Raw genomic sequence first — 8,877 nt, 5'->3', positions numbered from 1 at the left:
TAAATGACTCAACGACTTAATCATTAAGACATTTACCACCACCTACAGTTGTGTGGTATTGTGTCCTAAAGTAAAACATTCGGAAACTCGGTTTAATTCGTTTGGCGAATACTTACGTTAACTTATCAGAGGCAGTAATGTAATGTAAGTGTCACGTCCTCTGTCGTGTGTGTCATGTGTTCCCGCCTCTTGTGTCCATATTTGGTCTTGTTCCTGTCCTTGTTAAGTGTGATTATTAGTTAAGTGTTGTCCAGCCGTGTTTTGGTATTTATCAGTGATTGTCATGTGTATTTAGTTCCTGCCTGTTTAGTTAGTTTTCGTCTGGTCTACTCGTTATTCCCTGGTGTTCCTGTCTGTGTCAACCTTGCCTCGTCTTGCCCTGTCCTGATGTCCTCATTAAAGATTGTTATTTTGAAGTTACTCCTCGTCTGCGTGTTCCTCGTTCCTCCCTGCTGTGTGCACCATGACAGAAGACCAGACCCAAAACAGTAAGCGCGCCTTCATCACGTTTTGTTTTCCGTTTATTTAAAGTCTTTTGTTTTGGTTTGTCCTGTCTGTCCCGCGGCATGGAAGTCGCCGCTCGTCCATCCGCCGTAGCCCACAGCAAGTGGGCGTGGGAGTTCGGCGGAATCGCCGCGAGCTCCTCCGGTCTGCCGCCGCGCTTTCTTCACCCGCCGTTCGCGGGAGTTCATCGCCGCCGTCCGCGGCTCCTCCGTCCTGTTCACGGGCGGCCGTGCTTGAATTTCCCGTGAAAACCTACCTGTACCGCTCAAATTAGAAAACATTATTATAAGCTAACCATTGTGAATTGGGCTAAAGTAAGGAGATAGTTTTGTACACTGGCTGGTTATGTACTTGCTCAAATATTGATTTCGGATCACTTTTAACCAAAACAATTACGGTCTGCAGCTGTAATTAATTTGACCTAACATTAAGTTTACAAATGCTCTGGAAAATATATAATTAAATAAATAAATAGTCACGGTCTGTAAAGGTCACATATTTGGTCTTCAATTGTTGTGTAGACTTCAACTCTTTACTAGGGCTGGTAATTTAAGGCGTTAACAAGATTAATTAATTATGGTGAAAAAAACGAGTTACAATCATTAATGCATTTAACGCACTTGCCCCACCCCAGACCTATGTGGGTCATCTGACATTTCATACAGTTGACTGATGACAAATATGAGGCAGGGCAACAACTCACTGTATGATGGAGCCTACAGAAGGTAGTTAGAATGTCCCTAAAATTCAAGATATGGGGCAAAAATGCCCGTTTGAGTTTTGTTTCATATTTACATCGTATATGCCTAGTTAAGCAATATCACATGAGCAATAGGCTAAGTGCAATATCACACAAAAGAAAATGTGATGCTGAACTTATAGCCTACAACAGTTCACTAAGAAGTTAATATTGTGTTATTTTAGACACAATATTGTCTGTTATGCTCAAATTTGTCAACGAAATATAAAGACAAAGCAGCACTGTTCGTCTCGAGCAACACACAGCTGCATTTCATTTCTTAATGCACTTTTGAATGAATTGGGTGAACCATTTGGCGCTTTGAACCATTGGTTGGAGTTTAAGTGGCACTGCACAGACCGATCATGTATGACATCAAAAGGAGTCTACCGCCAGAGCAGCTCGAAAGCATAAGGAGCTGTCTAATCTCTATAGCTCTTGCGGTACTTTGATGTCAATGGTGATGATCTGCTTCAAGTCAAACAAGCCTAATGATTCAATGGACCATTCATAAAGAGAACCATTTACTTCACTCCTGAATGAATTAGCCATTTGAACAAATCAAGTGAATGAATAAATGACTCAACGACTTAATCATTAAGACATTTACCACCACCTACAGTTGTGTGGTATTGTGTCCTAAAGTAAAACATTCGAAACTTCGGTTTAATTCGTTTGGCGAATACTTACGTTAACTTATCAGAGGCAGTAATGTAATGTAAGTGTCACGTCCTCTGTCGTGTGTGTCATGTGTTCCCGCCTCTTGTGTCCATATTTGGTCTTCAATTGTTGTGTAGACTTCAACTCTTTACTAGGGCTGGTAATTTAAGGCGTTAACAAGATTAATTAATTATGGTGAAAAAAACGAGTTACAATCATTAATGCATTTAACGCACTTGCCCCACCCCAGACCTATGTGGGTCATCTGACATTTCATACAGTTGACTGATGACAAATATGAGGCAGGGCAACAACTCACTGTATGATGGAGCCTACAGAAGGTAGTTAGAATGTCCCTAAAATTCAAGATATGGGGCAAAAATGCCCGTTTGAGTTTTGTTTCATATTTACATCGTATATGCCTAGTTAAGCAATATCACATGAGCAATAGGCTAAGTGCAATATCACACAAAAGAAAATGTGATGCTGAACTTATAGCCTACAACAGTTCACTAAGAAGTTAATATTGTGTTATTTTAGACACAATATTGTCTGTTATGCTCAAATTTGTCAACGAAATATAAAGACAAAGCAGCACTGTTCGTCTCGAGCAACACACAGCTGCATTTCATTTCTTAATGCACTTTTGAATGAATTGGGTGAACCATTTGGCGCTTTGAACCATTGGTTGGAGTTTAAGTGGCACTGCACAGACCGATCATGTATGACATCAAAAGGAGTCTACCGCCAGAGCAGCTCGAAAGCATAAGGAGCTGTCTAATCTCTATAGCTCTTGCGGTACTTTGATGTCAATGGTGATGATCTGCTTCAAGTCAAACAAGCCTAATGATTCAATGGACCATTCATAAAGAGAACCATTTACTTCACTCCTGAATGAATTAGCCATTTGAACAAATCAAGTGAATGAATAAATGACTCAACGACTTAATCATTAAGACATTTACCACCACCTACAGTTGTGTGGTATTGTGTCCTAAAGTAAAACATTCGAAACTTCGGTTTAATTCGTTTGGCGAATACTTACGTTAACTTATCAGAGGCAGTAATGTAATGTAAGTGTCACGTCCTCTGTCGTGTGTGTCATGTGTTCCCGCCTCTTGTGTCCATATTTGGTCTTCAATTGTTGTGTAGACTTCAACTCTTTACTAGGGCTGGTAATTTAAGGCGTTAACAAGATTAATTAATTATGGTGAAAAAAACGAGTTACAATCATTAATGCATTTAACGCACTTGCCCCACCCCAGACCTATGTGGGTCATCTGACATTTCATACAGTTGACTGATGACAAATATGAGGCAGGGCAACAACTCACTGTATGATGGAGCCTACAGAAGGTAGTTAGAATGTCCCTAAAATTCAAGATATGGGGCAAAAATGCCCGTTTGAGTTTTGTTTCATATTTACATCGTATATGCCTAGTTAAGCAATATCACATGAGCAATAGGCTAAGTGCAATATCACACAAAAGAAAATGTGATGCTGAACTTATAGCCTACAACAGTTCACTAAGAAGTTAATATTGTGTTATTTTAGACACAATATTGTCTGTTATGCTCAAATTTGTCAACGAAATATAAAGACAAAGCAGCACTGTTCGTCTCGAGCAACACACAGCTGCATTTCATTTCTTAATGCACTTTTGAATGAATTGGGTGAACCATTTGGCGCTTTGAACCATTGGTTGGAGTTTAAGTGGCACTGCACAGACCGATCATGTATGACATCAAAAGGAGTCTACCGCCAGAGCAGCTCGAAAGCATAAGGAGCTGTCTAATCTCTATAGCTCTTGCGGTACTTTGATGTCAATGGTGATGATCTGCTTCAAGTCAAACAAGCCTAATGATTCAATGGACCATTCATAAAGAGAACCATTTACTTCACTCCTGAATGAATTAGCCATTTGAACAAATCAAGTGAATGAATAAATGACTCAACGACTTAATCATTAAGACATTTACCACCACCTACAGTTGTGTGGTATTGTGTCCTAAAGTAAAACATTCGAAACTTCGGTTTAATTCGTTTGGCGAATACTTACGTTAACTTATCAGAGGCAGTAATGTAATGTAAGTGTCACGTCCTCTGTCGTGTGTGTCATGTGTTCCCGCCTCTTGTGTCCATATTTGGTCTTCAATTGTTGTGTAGACTTCAACTCTTTACTAGGGCTGGTAATTTAAGGCGTTAACAAGATTAATTAATTATGGTGAAAAAAACGAGTTACAATCATTAATGCATTTAACGCACTTGCCCCACCCCAGACCTATGTGGGTCATCTGACATTTCATACAGTTGACTGATGACAAATATGAGGCAGGGCAACAACTCACTGTATGATGGAGCCTACAGAAGGTAGTTAGAATGTCCCTAAAATTCAAGATATGGGGCAAAAATGCCCGTTTGAGTTTTGTTTCATATTTACATCGTATATGCCTAGTTAAGCAATATCACATGAGCAATAGGCTAAGTGCAATATCACACAAAAGAAAATGTGATGCTGAACTTATAGCCTACAACAGTTCACTAAGAAGTTAATATTGTGTTATTTTAGACACAATATTGTCTGTTATGCTCAAATTTGTCAACGAAATATAAAGACAAAGCAGCACTGTTCGTCTCCGAGCAACACACAGCTGCATTTCATTTCTTAATGCACTTTTGAATGAATTGGGTGAACCATTTGGCGCTTTGAACCATTGGTTGGAGTTTAAGTGGCACTGCACAGACCGATCATGTATGACATCAAAAGGAGTCTACCGCCAGAGCAGCTCGAAAGCATAAGGAGCTGTCTAATCTCTATAGCTCTTGCGGTACTTTGATGTCAATGGTGATGATCTGCTTCAAGTCAAACAAGCCTAATGATTCAATGGACCATTCATAAAGAGAACCATTTACTTCACTCCTGAATGAATTAGCCATTTGAACAAATCAAGTGAATGAATAAATGACTCAACGACTTAATCATTAAGACATTTACCACCACCTACAGTTGTGTGGTATTGTGTCCTAAAGTAAAACATTCGAAACTTCGGTTTAATTCGTTTGGCGAATACTTACGTTAACTTATCAGAGGCAGTAATGTAATGTAAGTGTCACGTCCTCTGTCGTGTGTGTCATGTGTTCCGCCTCTTGTGTCCATATTTGGTCTTCAATTGTTGTGTAGACTTCAACTCTTTACTAGGGCTGGTAATTTAAGGCGTTAACAAGATTAATTAATTATGGTGAAAAAAACGAGTTACAATCATTAATGCATTTAACGCACTTGCCCCACCCCAGACCTATGTGGGTCATCTGACATTTCATACAGTTGACTGATGACAAATATGAGGCAGGGCAACAACTCACTGTATGATGGAGCCTACAGAAGGTAGTTAGAATGTCCCTAAAATTCAAGATATGGGGCAAAAATGCCCGTTTGAGTTTTTGTTTCATATTTACATCGTATATGCCTAGTTAAGCAATATCACATGAGCAATAGGCTAAGTGCAATATCACACAAAAGAAAATGTGATGCTGAACTTATAGCCTACAACAGTTCACTAAGAAGTTAATCTTGTGTAATTCCAGTTTATCTGTAATCAGAATCACATTTAAAACTGGAATATAATTTAATTTCATTCACATGTGTTTCATAAACACATAATCCTTTCTGGATTACAATCCACCATCAAAATGATACATTTAATTATTCTTGCTGCTGTAAGAAAAGGCCATAACGATCAGTCACCTGCAGGATCCAAACATATGATAACCTAGTACCCAGGACAACTTATGTTTACAGGCGTGACGTAATGACGCAGTGCCGTGCTTGAATTTCCGTGAAAACCTACCTGTACCGCTCAAATTAGAAAACATTATTATAAGCTAACCATTGTGAATTGGGCTAAAGTAAGGAGATAGTTTTGTACACTGGCTGGTTATGTACTTGCTCAAATATTGATTTCGGATCACTTTTAACCAAAACAATTACGGTCTGCAGCTGTAATTAATTTGACCTAACATTAAGTTTACAAATGCTCTGGAAAATATATAATTAAATAAATAAATAGTCACGGTCTGTAAAGGTCACATATTTGGTCTTCAATTGTTGTGTAGACTTCAACTCTTTACTAGGGCTGGTAATTTAAGGCGTTAACAAGATTAATTAATTATGGTGAAAAAACGAGTTACAATCATTAATGCATTTAACGCACTTGCCCCACCCCAGACCTATGTGGGTCATCTGACATTTCATACAGTTGACTGATGACAAATATGAGGCAGGGCAACAACTCACTGTATGATGGAGCCTACAGAAGGTAGTTAGAATGTCCCTAAAATTCAAGATATGGGGCAAAAATGCCCCGTTTGAGTTTTTGTTTCATATTTACATCGTATATGCCTAGTTAAGCAATATCACATGAGCAATAGGCTAAGTGCAATATCACACAAAAGAAAATGTGATGCTGAACTTATAGCCTACAACAGTTCACTAAGAAGTTAATATTGTGTTATTTTAGACACAATATTGTCTGTTATGCTCAAATTTGTCAACGAAATATAAAGACAAAGCAGCACTGTTCGTCTCCGAGCAACACACAGCTGCATTTCATTTCTTAATGCACTTTTGAATGAATTGGGTGAACCATTTGGCGCTTTGAACCATTGGTTGGAGTTTAAGTGGCACTGCACAGACCGATCATGTATGACATCAAAAGGAGTCTACCGCCAGAGCAGCTCGAAAGCATAAGGAGCTGTCTAATCTCTATAGCTCTTGCGGTACTTTGATGTCAATGGTGATGATCTGCTTCAAGTCAAACAAGCCTAATGATTCAATGGACCATTCATAAAGAGAACCATTTACTTCACTCCTGAATGAATTAGCCATTTGAACAAATCAAGTGAATGAATAAATGACTCAACGACTTAATCATTAAGACATTTACCACCACCTACAGTTGTGTGGTATTGTGTCCTAAAGTAAAACATTCGAAACTTCGGTTTAATTCGTTTGGCGAATACTTACGTTAACTTATCAGAGGCAGTAATGTAATGTAAGTGTCACGTCCTCTGTCGTGTGTGTCATGTGTTCCGCCTCTTGTGTCCATATTTGGTCTTGTTCCTGTCCTTGTTAAGTGTGATTATTAGTTAAGTGTTGTCCAGCCGTGTTTTGGTATTTATCAGTGATTGTCATGTGTATTTAGTTCCTGCCTGTTTAGTTAGTTTTCGTCTGGTCTACTTGTTATTCCCTGGTGTTCCTGTCTGTGTCAACCTTGCCTCGTCTTGCCCTGTCCTGATGTCCTCATTAAAGATTGTTATTTTGAAGTTACTCCTCGTCTGCGTGTTCCTCGTTTCTCCCTGCTGTGTGCACCATGACAGAAGACCAGACCCAAAACAGTAAGCGGCGCCCCTTCATCACGTTTTGTTTTCCGTTTATTTAAAGTCTTTTGTTTTGGTTTGTCCTGTCTGTCCCGCGGCATGGAAGTCGCCGCTCGTCCATCCCGCCGTAGCCCACAGCAAGTGGGCGTGGGAGTTCGGCGGAATCGCCGCGAGCTCCTCCGGTCTGCCGCCGGCCGCGGCTTTCTTCACCCCGCCGTTCGCGGGGAGTTCATCGCCGCCGTCCGCGGCTCCTCCGTCCTGTTCACGGGCGGCCGCTCGTGCACGCCGCCGACTAAGGGGAAAGCCAACCCGAACGTCGGCGGCTCCCTCCCTTCACGCCGCTATCCGCGGCTCACCCTAGCCCGCCTGGAAGCGCATGTGGCTAGCCCGCCTGGGATGTGGCTAGCCCGCCAGGAGTGCGTATGGCAAGCCCGCCAGGAGCGCATATGGCAAGCCCGCCTGGAGCTCCCGCCCGCCGGCCACCTCTGACTCAAGCCCGCCGGCCGCTGCTGACTCCAGTCCAGACCCGGGTCCCCGTGGAGCAAGTCCACATGTGATGGCCAGGAGTGCCGTCTTGTCTTGCCCACAGGAACATTTTAATGAAACTTACCTTGTCTTGGTCCATGGAGACTCGTCTGGGGCATGATGCCTCCCTGTCGTGGAAGTGGAGGCGGTTGCTGAGGAACCTTGTGAGGGCCCCTGACTCCCTGTCATGCCCAGAAGAAGCCTCAGCTTCCGAGCTAGCCCAGGAGGGCTTCCTGTTCCTGTGGGCTGTCCTGTCTGTGTGTCTGGCCTGTCCTGTCCCTGTCAGTTTAGCTCTGGAGGGCTATCCTATCCTGTCCTGTCTGTGTGTCTGGCCAGTGTCCTGTCTGTTAAGCCCTGGAGGGCTCCTGATACCCCCTGGATTCCCCAAGGAAATTTTTGGGGGGGGGGGGGGGGGGGTAGTAGAGCTCTGGGTAGGGTGGGCGGGTCGAAGAATGTGGCCATGGCCACGAAGACCATCTGCCATGGCCGCCTGAGCTCCCTGCTCCGCCTTGGCCGCCTGAGCTCCGAGCCCTGCTATGGCCTCTGTTTGTTTCGCTCTGGAGGTCCCCGTCCTGTGTTCCTGTTCCTGTCCATGTCTGTCCTGAGGGGCCTCCAGAGTGCCCACCCCCCCTCCCTGGTGGAACTGTTACGGTGCGGGTCGCGCCTTTCGGGAGGGGGGAATACTGTCACGTCCTCTGTCGTGTGTGTCATGTGTTCCCGCCTCTTGTGTCCATATTTGGTCTTGTTCCTGTCCTTGTTAAGTGTGATTATTAGTTAAGTGTTGTCCAGCCGTGTTTTGGTATTTATCAGTGATTGTCATGTGTATTTAGTTCCTGCCTGTTTAGTTAGTTTTCGTCTGGTCTACTCGTTATTCCCCGGTGTTCCTGTCTGTGTCAACCTTGCCTCGTCTTGCCCTGTCCTCATTAAAGATTGTTATTTTGAAGTTACTCCTCGTCTGCGTGTTCCTCGTTCCTCCCTGCTGTGTGCACCGTGACAGTAAGGTAATGTAATACCCACGTTTTTCGTTTTTATGTTGAAATTACTGAGACCTGCACTCTGTTTAACTTAAACA

Source organism: Onychostoma macrolepis, chromosome 24, assembly GCF_012432095.1.
Source record: "Onychostoma macrolepis isolate SWU-2019 chromosome 24, ASM1243209v1, whole genome shotgun sequence".
Lineage (NCBI taxonomy): Eukaryota > Metazoa > Chordata > Actinopteri > Cypriniformes > Cyprinidae > Onychostoma > Onychostoma macrolepis.
Note: the sequence above shows the minus strand (reverse complement) of the source record.